The sequence below is a fragment of the Somniosus microcephalus genome, chromosome 12 (genome assembly GCF_052327205.1).
Source record: "Somniosus microcephalus isolate GS21.2 chromosome 12, FLI_Smic_1.0, whole genome shotgun sequence".
Lineage (NCBI taxonomy): Eukaryota > Metazoa > Chordata > Chondrichthyes > Squaliformes > Somniosidae > Somniosus > Somniosus microcephalus.
Window position 1 is genome coordinate 184,599,087 of NC_140998.1, and position 18,078 is coordinate 184,617,164.

The 18,078-nt window shown below is 50.2% G+C and overlaps 1 pseudogene; it reads left to right on the top strand.

Moving 5' to 3' along the window:
- Window positions 1-18,078, top strand: part of LOC147109757 (guanylate-binding protein 7-like) — a 367,888-nt pseudogene that overhangs the window by 340,185 nt on the left and 9,625 nt on the right.

Here is an 18,078-nt window from a genome sequence, read left to right on the forward strand (position 1 = left end):
TTGCACTACTTTGTTGGCTTCTGTATACTGTAATACCGACGGTGACCACACCGGTATATAAGTGCTGTGTCAGGAAGTATTGGGCAGATTCGCCCTGACCTTCGAATAGTAAAGTCCTGTTTTAAGTTACTCTTGGAGTCTGTGTATTAATTAACTAAACAACCCACAGACTTTACAATAGTGAGGCGAAAATATCTTCAATCCGCGGAAGTGGATATTGTACGGTGTGAAAGACCGGGTTCACTGTTACCTTAAAGTCCCCACAGATGCGAACCTTCCTTGGTTCCCCAGGCGTGCTGCTCAATGACTTTTTCATCACAGGGATGATGGGTGTAGCCCACTCACTCCAGTCTACTTTGGACAGTACACCTGAATGTTCCAGACTCTCCAGCTCTGCTTAAACGGCTGGGCGGATCGCATAAGATACCAGTCTGGCCTTAAAACATTTTGGGCTTGCATTTTCTTCAATTTTAATCGTCGCTGTCATGCCTTTTAGTGTCCCGAGTCCTTGCTGGAACACTTCTTTCACATCAGTTAGGATCTTTGACAGTCGCCCAGGTGTGACGTCATCATCCTTTTTGTCAGCCACAATCAGTGCCTGTATGGAATGCCAATCCAGTTGTATTTTCCGGATCCATTCACGTCCCAGTAATGGTGGTCCTCCATCTTGTAATACATACAGGTCTAGTTTTGGTGTTTCCTTACCGTTATATATAACGGTCACCCTTATTTTTCCTTTGGGGTAGACTTTTTGCCCCGTGTACGTCTTCAAAATAATTTTTGTGTCTCTCAAGGGTATGTGTGAGAATAGCCGCTCGTAGTCCCGTCGGTTTATGACTGTTAGGGCTGATTCTATGTCCAATTCCATCTTTACCTGGACTCCTGCTATCTTGAGAATGACCCAAATGGTTCGGTGATCCTCTGTTGTGATCACATTATGTAGTTTCAAACAACTCAGTTCCCTGCTTTCGGAGTCATTATCACTCTTTTGTTCGTCTGAACTATTCTCCGTCATCTTATGTACCTTCTTGTACTTTTCTTTGGTAGGTTTCTTATTGCTGGTTTTCTTTCCCGACCTGCAGACTCGTGCTATGTGTCCTACTTTTCCACACTGTCTGCACACTTTGTCTTTGAACCAGCAATCATTCTGGTCATGTGTTGTTCTGCCGCAGCGACAGCACTTCTCTGTTCCATATGACATTTCGTTTGTGCCATATTCTTGCGGTCTCTGTTGTATCTCTGCAGCGCCCCGTGCTGCTGCTTTATATGATACCGCAATGCTGAAAGCCTTTTCCAGCGTAAGGTCCTTTTCAGATAAAAGCCGTTTCTGGGTTCCTTCACTTTGAAGCCCACACACAAACTTGTCCCTTATGGTATCTGCCAGTCCCGCTCCAAACTGGCAGTGTTTCGATAGTTTGCGCAGTTCTGTTAAATAATCAGCATTGCTTTCATCCTTATGCTGGTTCCGTTTGTGAAACTTGAATCTTTCTGCTATCAGCAGCGGTGTGGGGTTTAAATGTTCCTGTAGCATCGTTACTATGTCTTCAAAACTCTTTTCCAATGGCTTCGTTGGGGTTACTAGATTTCGGAATAAACCATACGTCTTTGCACCCATTAAATTTAACAATACCGACGCTTTCTTGTCATCTGACACCTCATTTGCCTTGCAGTATACCTCTATTCGTTCGACATATGTAGTCCAATCTTCGACTTCATTGTCAAATGCGGTGATACTGCCACTCTTCGGCATTTTGGGTGTGGTTTAAAATGGCATCTCCCAATGGCTTAAAATGGCGTCTCCCGCGCTTTCCTTCCTCCCCCGCTGCAACCAACGCTGCTCCCAGCGGTTCTCGTGGCAATGGCAGTGCCCTGTAGGTTTCGCGCGCTTCTCCTGCGGTGCTGCCAACACCGCTCTTGGCGGTCCTCGTGGCAATGGCGGCGCCTCGCAGGTTTCTGCGCACTACCTGTTGCCAGCCCGTTTCGCTGGACCACCTCGACTGGAAAGCCAAGCCTGGCTCTCGACAGCCTCCCCCGCAATTCTCGAGTCTCTGCTGGATGACTGGGCGGTTGCCCGTGGTCGACGCCCGAGTCTCTGGCCTTGACCTCCAATCCACTGATCTCCAGGAACGAATCCCCGGGAGGTGATGCAGAGTTGCTGGTAGGTTCGAACTTGCCTTGTCGCCAATGTTGTGTCCGTGTATAATAAGACACAGACTGCAGGAGAATGGTACAACAGGTGTTTACTCAACGTGGCTCACACTGGAACTGATCTGTACAGATTACTACTCAGTGCTATATACAGGTGTGGTCACTGCCGGCACTGCAGTATACATGAGCTGTAAAAGATAGTTCCCCCTTAAAGGTATATACATTACATCATTGAAACTTATGAAATTCTAACAGGACTAGACAGACATGATGCAGGAAGGATGTTCCCGATGGCGGGGGAGTCCAGAATCAGGGGCCACAGTCTAAGGATAAGGGGTAAGCCATTTAGGACTGAGATAGGAGGAATTTCTTCACCCAGAGAGTGGTGAACCTGTGGAATTCTCTACCACAGAAGGCAGTTGAGGCCAGTTCATTAAATATATTCAAGAAAGAGTTGGATATATTTCTTAAGGCTAAAGGGATCAAGGGATATGGGGAGAAGGCAGGGACCGGGTACTGAATTTGGATGATCAGCCATGATCTCATTGAATGGCGGAGCAGGCTCGAGGGGCCAAATGGCCTACTCCTGCTCCTATCTTCTATGTTTCTATGTTTCTATGAGACACTCGCTGCAGAATCCCCAGCCTCTGACCTGCTCTTGTTGCCACAGTATTTATGTGGCTGGTCCAGTTAAGTTTCTGCTCAATGGTGACCCCCAGGATGTTGATGGTGGGAGATTCGGCGATGGTAATGCCGTTGAATGTGACAGGTTTTAAGCAAGTACAGAGGCAGGGAAAGAGGGGGAAAGGGAGGATAGAATAAAAGGGAAGATCTGTGATAAGGTGGAAGGCAGGAGTGATTAAATGACAAAAGGGATGATGCTGCACGGCAAAAGGAGATGGTAATGGGACAAGTAAAGAAACAAAAGATGGGTGTAGAGGAGGTGTAAACATTAACTCTGTTTCTCTCTCCACTGATGCTGCCTGACCTGCTGAGTGTTTCCAGCATTTTCTGTTTCAGCAGAATGATCTTGGGGCTAAAAGGGTTAAATTACGAGGACAGGTTGCACAGACTGGGCGTGTATTCCCTGGAGTTTAGAAGATTAAGGGGTGATCTGATCAAGATTAAAGGAGTCGATAGGGTAGAGAGAGAGAAACTATTTCCTCTGGTGGGGGGGGAGTCCGGAACAAGGGGGCATCACCTTAACATTAGAGCCAGGCCGTTCAGGGGTGATGTCAGGAAGCACTTCTTCACACAAAGGGTGGTGGAAATCTGCAACTCTCCCCCCCCCACCACCAAAAAAGCGGTTGAGGCTGGGAGTCAGTCGAATATTTCAAAATTGGGATCGATAGATTTTGTCTCTCATTCTGCCAGCGCATTTCACACCTAATCTAGAGCCGTCTTTTGTCTCTTTACTCGTCCCATCACCATCTCGTCTGGTTTTGAATACCTCTTAATGTCTCTTCACTTCTCTTTTGTTCTTTCATCCCCATTTCCCAGCCCCCAAACTGGCCTTTTAATCAGTTTCATTTCCTGTTTTTTTTCAGGCCTGACGAAGGGTTTCAACCTGAAACGTTGACTCTATTTCTCTCTCCACGGATGTTGCCTGGCCTGTTGAGTTTTTCCAGCATTTTCTGTTGTTATTTTGATAGATTTTTGTTGGGTAAGGGTATTAAGGGATATGGAATCAAGGCAGGCAAATGGAGTTAAGATACAAATCAGCCATGATCTAATTGAATGGTGGAACAGGCTCGAGGGGCAGAATGGCCTCCTCCTATTCCTACATTCCTATACGAGGGAGAAAGGAATAGAAGGATATGGTGATCGGGTGAGATAAAGTAAGGCGGGAGGAGGCTCGTGTGGAGCATGAAGCAGTTGGGCTAAATGGCCTGTTCCTGTTCCGTATAATCCGATGTAATTCCTCTCCTGTTTGACTAGCCGACCGGGAAAGGGCCGCAGTGGCAGAGCAGGAAACGAAAGCGAAGGAAGAGGAGAGACAAGCTGCCCAGCAGTTGCTGGAGGACCAGAAGCGGGCGATGGAGGAGAACCTGAGCCAACTGCGAGAGAAGGCGGAGCAGGACCGACTCAACTTGGTGCAGGAGCAGCAGAAGGTCCTGGAGCAAAGGCTGCTGGAGCAGGAGAAGCTGCGACAAGAAGGATTTCAGGGTCGTGTGGGGGGAGATGCAGCGGGAGATAGACTCCCTGAGGAGGGAGCGGAAAGACACAGAACCCCCTTCATTCTGTAGGATTCGCAAAATTGGATTTCATATTTATAAGGGTTAAATGGCAGAAGAGGCCGTGATTTTAAAGACTGTTTTAAAAGAAGCCCAGAAAAAGGGGCATACAAAATGGCCGCCATACCATGTGATCAGCTCATTGGGACACTTTAAAATGGTTCCTGCGCAAACTCAGACAGCTATGTGGATTGAACCCACAGTAAGTTCTGGAAGCCGTTTTGGAGAGAACGAAACCAGACCCACAGGCATGCATATGGATTAGATGCAGATCCACTCAAGATCGGCCTGGAGACAGAGGCCATCAAGATGCTGCCCCAGAGAAAAGGGGACAATTTCATATTCATGAGAACAGCACCCAGGACTACATAACGAGATCAGCAGGACATTCAAAACAATGAAAGCCATTTCCAACCAGAGATGGGCCTGTTACCAGCCGCTTAAAATGATTTTAAGTATAATAACTACCCCACTGTGCACACAGCCCGCCAAAATTAAAACAAAGACTAACATGATTTTGGGCGGGAAGTGAGGCCTCGAGAAGAAAGGTATATCTGGAGAGACTTTTCGGCAGTTGGGGCAAGCACTCGGAAGCAGTCGGGACAGGCAGGCCAGAGCGAGTTGGAAGGCAGACAGTTGCAAGCCTGTAGCTTGAACACAGACACGCCGGGTTGGAGAGCTGGAAACATGCAGCTTGAATCCGGACACCCAGAAGAAGGAGCAGTCAATCGCAGGCGTTCCGCCCCGGGGAAGCACATCGGGAGATCATCGACCATCCCTGGGCCGTTGCCGGAATGAGAGGCCATAGACCCAGCTTGGGAGAAGAAACAAAAAAATAAAGGTCCCAAGCGAAGAAACCTTCCAGGCTCGGTAGAAGAGAGGAAAGGAAGCTGAAGAAGCGATGGGAGCCAGCCCAAGGCTCCTCTGACCAGGGTCGAGCCGACGATCCTCGACCCCGCCGACATCCAGGCCTGCCGGTGTCCAGTCGCCCCCGACACCCACCTCAGGAAAGAGGTGTGGCGCAGTTCGCAGGGGCTCCACGATCCACGTGGAGACGAGACGCCTGAAAGGACCAAACACAGACTCATTTTCAAAACCTTGCACTTCCCAGTGGGATTGGTGAGCATGTTTCTGGCCCTTCACAATCAGATCTAGATAGGTTTAATAAGGGGGTGGATTTAAGGGTACAATTAACATGAGTTGTTGTCCCTCGATGTTCCGTGTGTTTCCTTATTTCATAATGATCTTTGTAGAGTATAAGATGCCTGTATTTGCTTTAGTTAGTACTGTGTTGTTATGATTTGTTTGTTTGTTTTTCCCTCCCATGTAGTCCCTTATCTGCTTGCATTTGATTTGATATTTTTTTCCCATTTGCAATAAAGTTTCATTTTGATTCATCAAACCTGTCTACAAGAGTTTTCTCTACATTGTAGTTCCTGCGCCTAAGTCCAGAGTACAGAATCTAAGGGGCGAGTGGGTCGAACCACTCAAGGTTTACTGTGAAAGAGAGAGAGGCCTCTAGAGAGAGAAACCTCTGGGAAACCTCTCGAGGACGAAAACCCATTACAGAAAATGGCGACCGCGGCAGGACTCTGGCAGCAGGATTGCAATGTAGTAGATCCAAGTTTGAATGGTCGAAATGCAATGGATGAGAGGATAGCGGATTATGTCTTTGGCAAGGTAAATCTCACTAAACAGTGGATTTCCGATCTCTTGCTGGATGGCGTCCGGTGGACGCAGCCATCAGGTGGACAGAGAGCAAAGAGCATAAGAAGTCAGTGGAAAAGGCAGTGTGGCTGATGTGTTACAAGAAGCAGGTCCAGATCTTGGACCCGGTCGTTGCAGCGCAGGCAGCCAAGATCACTACCCAGGCAGCAGAGATAGAGGGAAAGGCCATGGGTGGGGAAAAACTCATCACAGCGCTTCACGCGCTGAATCAGGAACGCCAAGTGGTAGCTAGCCAACATCAGGCTAGGATAGAGTACCTGGACTGCCAGGTTACTGAGGCAAAGATTAATGAAACAAGGATACGGGAGAAAAACGCCCGCCTCGCACAACAGCTAAGAGCGCAGGAGGAGAGAATAGTGGAGGTTAAGGCAGCTTACAAGCTGGCCCTCGAGCACGGGTTTGAGAGCACAGACCACGGCCCCTGCCAAAAGACCATAGAGGACCTAAGAGCGGCCCTGGTTAAGGCAAGAGGCATGGTGTGTCTCGTCAGCCCGAAAGCTAGTCACATGGACTTTTTAAAGGAATCAAAACAGCCGATTCCAGCTGAGGTAATTGCGGTACCAGCCACCGAGCCCTCAGCACTGCCGAGCTATAGTGAGACCTGGTCGGAAAAGGAGGGGGTAGCGAAAGAGGAGGTAGCTGAGGAGGAGTGTGTGGAAGAACCACTGGTAGCAAAGACGGGACTGGCACCGATGTGTCCCGCTCGGCACCAGAGGTTCGGTCCCAACACTGCTGATGGCAGTGTCGGACCCCACCAGAACCAGCTCGTGGTGCCCTACGCTGGCCCGCAATTAAGGTCCATGGTGAGCCACCTCACACGACTCACAGTAAAGGGAGATCCCTCATTCATTTCAGAGAGATAGAGGAAACAGCAGCCATTAACGACTGCGATGAACAGGAACAGGTCAAACTGTTGCTTTTCTCCCTGGATCCCATGATCCTTCAGTGCTTCTCAGGGGATGGCAAGAGGGGACGGAAAGGGTATACGGATCTCAGGGAGGAAGTTTTAGAAGTAATGGGAGTGGACGACGGTAGTCCGTTCGACCGCATAGAAGGGACCGTGCAGCTATCTGGAGAACCCCCACGGGTTTTCGCAGAAAGGCTGTGGCCAGTATATTGACGCAGCTGTCCGGGTATGCCTGAACGGGCTCAAATGAGCGATGAACAGCGGGTTCATTGGCTCCGTTGCTTGGTTACCAACAGCTTGCCAGAGATACGGGCCCTAGCCAGGTCATGGTTTGATCCCCAAGGTCCCGGTGTCACGGAAGAAAAGGTGCTCCGTCAGTTAAATGTGGCGTATAAGAACTGTAGAAGTCAGGAAACACCTCCCCAGAAAGGAAAGGTGCATGAGGCAAAACCCGCAGCCCCAAGCAAGCAGGAGTGGCGTCAGGAGGGGATCGCCCTGCCCAAGCCAAGCTCAATTGCTACGGGTGTGGGAAGGATGGACATTGGCGCAAGGACTGTAGAAATCCGTGGAAGGATAATAAAGGGAGATTTCCGGCAGCCCAAGCCCAAGCCCAGACCGCTGCCCCAGCACCAGCCCAAACCCAAGTCGTAGCTCCTGCCCCAGCGCAAGGAGCTGGTGCAGTAGTGGATCCCGCTGCGATTGAATCAATTTTGCAGACAATGCGGTCTCTCATGATTTCGCAGGGGAAAGCAGCCGTCACCACCGGCCTTGTCGCTCCCGAAACCCCGACCGCTGTACCCAAATGACTAGAGCCGGCGCAGCCCGTTTACTTGTGTGCGCTGCGATATGATATATGGAGGCGACCCCTCGTGGAGATGGAAGTGCAGGAGGTGAAGGGGACCTATTTGTTGGATACAGGGGCATCGTGCACCGTGATCCACACAGATAACCCCGCCACCTCGCCTCTGTCCACTGAGGTTCCATATATTCTGTCGGGCTTCACAGGCAAGGAACAGGCTGGCGCACATTCCATTCCCCTCTCCATTCATATAGGACCACTCCGCACCAAGTGAAGGTGTATACTGATGAAGTGGGAGGTGGAGGGTGGGAAAGGGATCCTCGGGTCCGATTTCTTGGTCGAACACGGGATCCTCGTGGACCTAAGAAACCATTGTCTTTGGGGAGCGGGTAAGGGTGAGCCGGGCAAGGTAGTCGTCATCCCAGGGGAAGGAGAAAGAGGGACCCTGTGTACCGTGAAGCCAAAAGAGGGCTACGACCTCGAGCTCATGGTCGCGGGCGTCCCACAAGATTTACAAGCATTCGTGTGCGACCACCTAGCGACGTTTGCCACTCACAAGCACGATTGCGGGAGGGTCACCGGGTTTGAGGTTAGCGTAGACGGGGACCCCATGGCCCGACCCCAAAAACAGTATAACTTCCCCCGGGAAGCGGAGCCCGACATGGAGATAGCAATATCTTCACTGGTGCAGCAGGGCGTGTTGAGACCAATAGCCACCCATGTGAACTCTCCGTTATGGCCGGTGAGGAAGCCGGACGATTCCTGGAGAGCCACGGTGGAATACAGAGTCCTCAATAGCAACATCCCCGCCTGCGCGCCGACAGTGGCAGCAATCGCCGACCTGATAGGAAGCATTCCAGCCTCTGCGACCACGTTCACGGTGCTGGATATTTCTAATGGGTTTTGGCCCATCCCTTTGAGGAGGGAGGATCAGTACAAGTTTGCCTTTACGTTTAAAGGGCAACAGTACACCTGGAACTGCTTGCCACAGGGTTTCCACAGCAGCCCCAGCATATTCCATCAATGCATGGCAGGAAGTTTAAAAGAGTTCAGCCAGCCCAATCAGCTAGTGCAGTATGTGGACGATCTGCTCCTATTCACAGACTCAAGAGAGGAGCATGGCCCACTATTGGCCGAGTTATTGGAGCTGTTAGGTAGAAAGGGTTTTAAGGTAAACCCAAAGAAGGCACGGATCGGCCAGCAGGAGGTGAAATTCCTGGGTCTGACCACCCGCGCCGGTGAGAGAGCCGTAGATAAGGCCAGGCGGGAATCGGTACAAGATCTATCGGTCCCCGCCACCGGAGCCCAGGAGTGGGAAGTGGGAGATAAGGTCATGGTAGGAGACTCTGCCCGAGTGGGGAGTTCAGAACCACTGTACTGGGGACCCTACAAAATTGTAGGCAAAGCCAGCCCCATGGTATACGCAGTGAAGTTGCCCCGGCGCACTAAATGGTTTCACATCAATCAGTGCAAACTGTTTAAACCGGGTGCAAAAACATCAGCAACCGAAGCCAGGTCTGAGGATAAAGATCCTCGGCCTGAGGCGCGCGATGAGTCACAGACCACACAAGCTGGCGTTGTAGCCTGCTTGGAAGGAGAAGACGTCCCGCCCACCTGGGGGGAGCCTTCTCCGATGGCCTGGGACTCGGACGAGGAGGGACCCGAACAGCAAGGTCCCGCCCTCGACACGATTCTGGAAGAGGTGGAGTCAGAGGACGGAGGTCCCACCCTCGACTCGAGCGTGGGGGAGGTAGAAATTGGGGGCAGAGATTCTCCACCTGTAGGGACAGGTGAGGAGGAGCCGTCTGCCACAGACCCAATTCCCGAAGGGGCGGAGCCTGAGGGGAGGGAGCCGAAGCCCACAGTCGTGGAAGAGCCACGGGCTGTGAGAGCTGAAGTCCCACCCGAAGGTCCACTCGCCAAGGTAGCCTGCCCAAATCCCAAAGGGGCGGAGCCTGAGGGAAGGGAGCCAAAAACCTACAGTCGTGGGAGAGCCACGGGCTGTGAGAGCTGAGGTTCCACCCGAAGGTCCACTCGCTAAGGGAGCCACGCCCAAAGTACCTTCTCGCAGGTCGACCCGTACGCCTCAGCCTGTAAAGTCTTGGCCCGAGTCACCCACTCCCAGTAGACGCCGACTTCAGAAATCATTGAGAAAACACAGTCCCCGATTAACAGCAAAAGGCTGCGGGGAACCAGAGACACAGGTCACTGCAGCCCCGCCACAGGGAGCGGCGAGCTGCAGTCCGATCAGGGATTAGGCAAGCCGCCCAGGGACGGGCAGCGCTGTACATAAGTTTAGTTTAAGTTTAAGTTTAGGGTGTGTATATATTAAAGATGATTAGAGTTTAAAGTAGTTTTAAATCTGCCCAGAATGTGTGTTGTTTGGGATCGAGGTCGAAAGACCCGATCATGCCGTCACCTAAGCCAGAATCTCTCGGGAGCCTGGCTATATTTGTTTGGTTTGTTACAGAAGCCGGTAAAGATGAGAGGGATCCTCATCGCGATCGCGATGGCTGGATGGAGCTGGGCCTATCGGGGCCGCACCAAGGACCCCACCGTTTCTGGGTGCTCTGGAAATAGAGGCCCCATCGCGACTTGTGATGAAATATATGCCTTCATCAGCCCATGTGTTTTACCTGCTTGTATTGTGTGAACCACCCCCTTTTGTTCCTATTGTGTGTATTGGCTACGCCCCTGTCTTTTGTCATATAAAGGTCTCAAAAGCTGTATGAGTCATTCCTACCAGACGAACCCGATGTGGGAAGACCTGTAATGCTGCAATGTTCTTAGTGATTAAAAGCCTTTAGTTGAATCCTTAAACTCCTTGTCTTTGAGTTATTGAAGGCACATCAATTTTAATTTTAATCACTAAAACACCAGGATGGATCGACTCCTGAAACCAGAGCGCTTGGATCTGGACCCCCATGCCTCAGACGCAGCCACACAGTTCGAACACTGGTTCCAATGCTTCGAATTTTTCATTGCAAACTCGTCCACCACCATAGCAGCTGCAACCATTACCGGAGACATGAGACTGGGAATCCTGCGAAACTGGGTGAGCCATCGGGTCTCCCCTCTCATCCAAGATGCCACCAGCTACGGGGATGCCTGCACCATTCTGAAGGCCCACTACGTGCGGCCAATAAACGAGGTGTACGCCAGGCATCTTCTGACTACTCGCACGCAGCGGCATGGTGAGTCACTAGAGGACTTTTTACTAAGCCTAAAAGTACTGGGCAGAGACTGTAACTGTAAGGCCGTGTCTGCCATCGTGTACACGGAGGAGCTGATTCGAGACTCCCTTATTGCGGGCCTCAGCTCAAATTGCATTCGGCAGAAACTGTTTGAAAAGGAGGGACTGGACTTAAAACAGGCTATAGATATAGCGCGATCGCTGGATATGGCCCAGAAGAACTCTGAATCCTGTTCCCCAGGCCACGCGGCCCACTCCGCCTCGTGCGCGCCGTGGGGGCCGCCATCTTGGAAGCCATCTTTGTGGTGTATGTAACCTGTTCCACCTTAAGAGAACTTAAGCCTGTTCCACCTTAAGAGATGTACTACTTTCTCTGGCTGCTGTATACGTAATACCGGTGGTGACCACCGGTATATAAGTACTGTGTAGTGATATTGTATTTAGTATAGTCCTGACCTCCAACTAGTAAAGACCTGTTGAACTTTATTCTTGTAGTCTGTGTCAGTACTTAATCTTAATACAACTGGAACACACAGACTTAACAGTGGCGACGAGTCCGATTCTTACCCTGCGGCAGTTTATATCCACGGCGGCTTCGTCCACAGAACGGGCGTCGAAGAGAGGCATCCACCCTCATCACCCTGTTGGAAGACACGTCGCGCGGCAGGCATCGAGAACCCGGAGTGCAGAAGACATCCTGAACTCGAAGCCTCCATCAGCGGCAGTCAGCTATCTTCTTTCTACCTCGGTGGTGGGTAAGCCGGTCAGCGACGCGAGCAGAAAGTCGGCCGCGTTGGCTGTACAGACGGGGGGGAGGAAGACGGAGGAATAAGGGCGGTGAGATCGATCGCGGCTGGTGATAAGGGCCGGGCCGCTTTCGGGCCAAAAAGGCGCAGCGTCTGGGGTGACTGAAGGCGCGAGAGCCGCGGTGAAGGCGAATGCAGCCGGTGCTCATAACCGGGCTGCAAGAAGGGCTGCGAGGCGCGACATCGGGGAAGCGCGAATGCCCGAGGGAGCCGCGGTGAAGCGGAGACAGCGTCGGGGGAGTTACTAACCGCTGGGAAAGGGGAGCAGCAGCGGCACGCCAAACGCCATTGCAGCCAGTGGGTGAAGACCGCCAAGCACGGGAAAACCGCCATTTTGTAGGCGGAGGACGAAGACAAGAGCGGGAAGCCGCCATCTTGGGATAAAATAAATTGCAACGATGCCTAAACATGGGAACATTGATACCTTTGATAGTGACATCGAGGATTGGGCCATGTATGTAGAACGCATACAAAATTATTGTAAAGCAAATAAAATCCCAGATGCAGAGAAAGCACTAACTTTATTGAACTTAATGGGTGCAAAGACATATGGGCAATTGAAACACCTTTTATCACCAGATGAACCGGCGGATAAGACGTTCGAGGAGATTGTTACTGTCCTGAAAAATCATCTAAACCCCACGCCGCTGATGCTAGCGGAATGATTTAAATTTTACAGCAGAAGGCAGCTGAAGGATGAAAGCAATGCTGAATATTTAATGGAATTGCGTAAGCTAGCAAAGTACTGTCAGTTTGGAACGGGACTGGCAGAAGCGCGAAGAGATAAATTTGTGTGTGGATTATTAAAAGAAGATACACAAAAGCGACTGCTCGAGGAGAATGAGCTGACGTTTGAGAAAGCGGTCACTATGGCAGCAGCACACGAAGCCGCAGCGAGAGGCACGGCAGTAATGCAGCTACGGTCACCGGAACTCAGTACAAATAAATTGGGTTTGAGTACTGTAAAATGTTATCGTTGTGGAAAGACAACACACGATCAGAACCAGTGTTGGTTTAAAAACCAAGAATGCAGAACGTGTGGCAGGCTTGGCCACATAGCTAAAGTATGCCGGTCAGGAAAGAAGACCAGCAACAAAAAGTCACCGCAAGGAAAATACATAAAGGTGCACAAGGTGACAAAGACCAGTTCGAACGAACAGAAGTCAGATTCAGACGCTAGCAGTAATGAACTGGGTAGCTTAAGATTACACAACGTTGGTAAGGATGCAGATCTCCAGACAATTTGGGTCACTCTTCAGATAGCAGGAGTCCAAGTAAAGATGGAATTGGACACTGGATCGGCATTGACGGTCATGAATAAGAAAGATTACAAAAGGTTATTCCAACATATTCCACTACGGGATATGGAGATTATATTGAAAACATACACGGGGCAAAGAGTGTACCCCATCGGAAAGATAGAGGTAAAAGTGGTCCACAAGGGCGAAGAAAGCCAAGTAATGGACTTATATGTGCTACCTGAAGGAGGTCCACCACTACTGGGATGGGAGTGGATTAGGAAAATGAATATGGACTGGCACTCCTTAAAAGTACTAACGGTAGATTCCGGGGAAACAGATGTCAAACCTAAACGATTGTCCAAAATATTGGATGATGCTAAAGAGGTGTTCGAGCAAGGACTGGGAACACTGAAAGGAATTACGGCAAACATCAAGATTGATGAACCTGCACAACCAAAATTTTTCAAAGCCAGACCGGTACCCTATGCAATACGACCTACTGTAGAAGCGGAACTGGAAGCGCTAGAATGTTCAGGTGTACTTTCTAAGGTAGATTGGAGTGAGTGGGCTACGCCCATTGTTCCCGATATGAAATGTCCTTCGAGCAACAATCCAGGAGAACCAAGGAAGGTTCGCATCTGTGGAGATTTCAAGACCACCGTTAATCCGGTGCTTCGCACGGTGCAGTATCCGCTTCCGCGGATTGAGGATACTTTTGCTTCGTTGTCTGGCTGGAAACACTTCACCAAGATAGGCCTGCCGCAGGCGTACTTGCAGATGGAGGTTGAAGAAGAGTCATGCCAGTACCTCATGATCAACACGCATAGAGGTTTGTACCGGTATAATAGGCTGGTTTTTGGAGTGGCATCGGCTCCGGCAATTTGGCAGAGGGCCATGGAGCAGGTATTACAGGGAATTCCAGGCACACAATGTTACCTGGACGATATTCTGATTACAGGTGATGGTGATGAAGAACACCTCGCAAACTTGGAACTGGTGCTCAACAGACTGAAAGAGTATGGACTTAGAGTTAATCGGCAGAAATGTGAGTTCTTTCAGAAGTGGATCTCGTACTGTGGTCATGTCATTGACCGGGAGGGGCTTCATAAGTCTCCTGACAAGATAGAGGCAGTTGTAAAGGCTCCCGCTCCGGATAATGTCTCTCAGTTGAGGTCGTTTCTGGGATTGATTAACTATGACCATAAGTTTCTACTGAATCTATCCATGGTACTGCACCCGCTGAACGCTCTTTTACAGAAGTGGGTACCATGGGAATGGAACGAAAACTGTAAGAAGGCATTTCGCAAAAGCAAAGAATTGATCACCTCAGAGGAAGTGTTGGCTCACTTCAACCCGACACTGCCTATTCGGTTGGCTTGAGATGGTTCTCCATATGGTATTGGGGCAGTACTCTCACACAAGTTGCCAAATGGCACGGAAAGGCCAGTCGCGTTTGCATCCAGATCATTGACCTCCGCTGAGCACAACTATGCGCAGATCGATAGGGAGGCTCTCAGCCTTGTATGGGGAGTGAAGAAGTTTAATCATTACCTGCAGGGCCAAAAATTCACACTTCTGACAGACCATCAGCCGTTGGTATCCATTTTTAACCCTAAGAAGGGTGTTTCGGTGATGACAGCACAGCGACTCCAGAGATGGTCCCTTTTCCTAGGGGCACATCAATATCAAATAGAATTCAAAGGTACAAAGCAGCATGGCAATGCTGATGGGCTGTCGCGCCTGCCACTACCTGAAGCAGAAGAGATGACGAAAGTTGACCCTGTTGAGTTATTTCATTTGACCATCATCGAGTGTTTACCAGTCACCAATGCAAGTATTGAAAGAGAAACCAGGAACGACCTGACACTGTCCCGAGTTTACGAGGTGACAGTGAAAGGATGGCCAACACATGGTGATCCTCTGTTACTGGCATTCTTGGCAAGGCGAGACCAGCTGTCCGTCTGCCATGGTACTTTGATGTACGGGACAAGAGTGATTATTCCTCCCAAGTTACGGGAAAGAGTTCTAAAGGAACTGCATGAAGGTCATCTGGGGGGAGTTAAGATGAAAAGTCTTGCTAGGACTTATGTATGGTGGTCGTGCATTGACCAACAGATAGAGGAGTTGACAAAAAGCTGCGCTGGGTGCCAAAAAGTGCAAAATGCACCTCCGATCGCACCGCTACACCCATGGGAATGGCCTTCAGCCCCATGGCAACACGTACATATTGACTTTGCTGGTCCATTCATGGACTCCATGTTCCTAATTGCGGTGGACGCACATTCCAAATGGCCAGAAGTGATCAAGATGAATACCACTACTTCAGAAAAGACAATTGCGGTGTTAAGAACAATATTCGCAAGGAACGGATTGCCAGAACAGATATGTTCGGACAACAGACCACAGTTCGTGTCGGAAGAATTCCAAAAATTCTTAAAGAAGAATGGGGTGAAACATTATACCTCTGCCCCATATCATCCGGCGACAAACGGGTTGGCCGAGAGATTTGTCCAAACATTCAAAAAGGCAATAAAGGCCATGAACGATGATCAGATTCCGTTACAACACAAGGTGGACAATTTCCTAATGGCATATCGAAACGCCGCTCATGCAGTGACTAACCAAAGTCCTGCCATGATGTTTTATAACAGGAGGTTGCGGTCCAGGTTGGACTTGTTAAAACCAAATGTGCGGAGGGAAGTGGAAAACAAACAGTTCCGGCATATTAATAACAAGTCCACTCGAAGTTTCGACGTAGGACAACCAGTGTTGGCAAGGGGCTATGGAAACGAAGAATGGCAGTCCGGAACAATTCAGGCCAGACAAGGACCTCTGATGTACACAGTAGATATTGGTAACAATGTGATAAGGCGTCATGCGGATCAACTGGTAGAATCAAGAGCAAGGGTCGAACCCATGGTTGCGACAGAGACAACTGTGGAAGACGTTAATGAACCTGAAACATCTACCTCGGCAGGGACTGTACCTGATGATGACGTCCAATACATAGGAAACCAACAAGAAGAGTCACCTCAGCAACAAGAATCAGAGACCACTGAAAGGCGTTATCCAAACCGAATCAGAAGGCCTCCTGAGAGACTGAACCTTTGAACTGTTTATACCTGAAGTTATATATGTATATATGTTATTATGTTCTGTTAAATGGGGATATGACTGTTAAGCTAAAAAGGGAGGATTGTGGTGTATGTAACCTGTTCCACCTTAAGAGAACTTAAGCCTGTTCCACCTTAAGAGATGTACTACTTTCTCTGGCTGCTGTATACGTAATACCGGTGGTGACCACCGGTATATAAATACTGTGTAGTGATATTGTATTTAGTATAGTCCTGACCTCCAACTAGTAAAGACCTGTTGAACTTTATTCTTGTAGTCTGTGTCAGTAATAAATCTTAATACAACTGGAACACACAGACTTAACAATCTTCACCTCCCAGGTCTCAGGCCAGCCCAGCACCATCGGAGCCCCAGCCTCCACCCAGGAGCCCCACTACTGCCGCGATGCATCGGGGCCCGAAATGCTACTTCTGCGGCCAGGACAAACAACCAGGCATCTGTGCCCAGCGAAGGGCACCACCTGTTTTAAATGCGGGAAGAAAGGACACTTCAGCAAAGTCTGCAGAGGGAACCCCGCCTCCAACTCCACCACCGCCGCATGCGCGCCGGGGGAGCGGCCATCTTGGAAGCCATCTTGTCCACCCTCATGGAGTCCACCATCTTGCCCCGACTACACGGACCTCCAGGACCCACTGGTGGCCTCGATCACAGTGGATCAATCCAGGCCGCATCCGTTGTCTAAATCGATGATGGACATAGAGGTAAACGGGAACAAGGTTAAATGCTTGATTGACTGCGGGAGCACCGAAAGCTTTATTCATCCTAGCCTGGTAAAACGACTTTCACTAACGATAGTCCCCACACAGGGCAAAATCGCCATGGCCGATAAGACTCATACCTCAAAAATTATAGGTTTCTGCGCGGTTATGTTGTCGGTAAAAGGCAATGATTACAGAGATTTTAAACTATTGATAATGCCAGATCTCTGTGTGAGCGTGATCTTGGGTCTGGACTTCCAGTGCCACCACCAAAGTATCACGCTTACCTACGGTGGGTCCCAGCCGCCCCTCACAGTGTGCGGTCTGGCTACCCTGAAGGTCAAGCCGCCCTCTCTGTTCGCCAACCTCGCACCCAACTGTCGACCCATAGCGACCAAGAGTAGGCGGTACAGCTGGGAGGACAGACTGTTCATTGCGTCGGAAGTAGAAAGACTCAAGCGGGAGGGTATCATCGAATGCAGTACCAGCCCATGGCGCGCCCAGGTAGTAGTAGTTAAGGGTAGCGAAAAGAAGCGGATGGTGATAGATTATAGCCAGACGGTTAATCTATACACCCAGCTAGACGCCTACCCTCTGCCCCGCATAGCGGATATGGTTAACCAAATCACACAATACCGGGTGTTTTCCACCATCGACCTAAAATCGGCATACCACTAGCTCCCCATTAGGCCGGAGGACCGTCCATACACCGCCTTCGAGGCGAACGGACGTCTCTACCACTTCCTCAGAGTCCCCTTTGGGGTAACGAATGGGGTCTCGGTCTTCCAGCGGGAGATGGACCGCATGGTCGATGAGAACCAGTTAACAGCCACCTATCCATACCTAGACAATGTCACCATCTGCGGCCATGACCAGCAAGACCACGACTCGAACCTCGCGAGATTTCTGAAAACCGCCCTCAGACTCAATCTCACCTACAACGAGGATAAGTGTGTCTTTAGCACCACGCGCCTCTGTATCCTGGGCTGCGTGGTGGAAAACGGGGAAATCGGTCCGGACCCCGACCGATTGCGCACCCTACGGGAGCTACCCCTACCAAACACTCCCAAGGCCCTGAAAAGGTGCCTGGGGTTCTTCTCCTATTACGCCCAATGGGTCCCCAATTATTCCGACAAGGCCCGTCCCCTCCTGAAATCAACGTCCTTCCCGCTAACGGCCAAGGCCCACG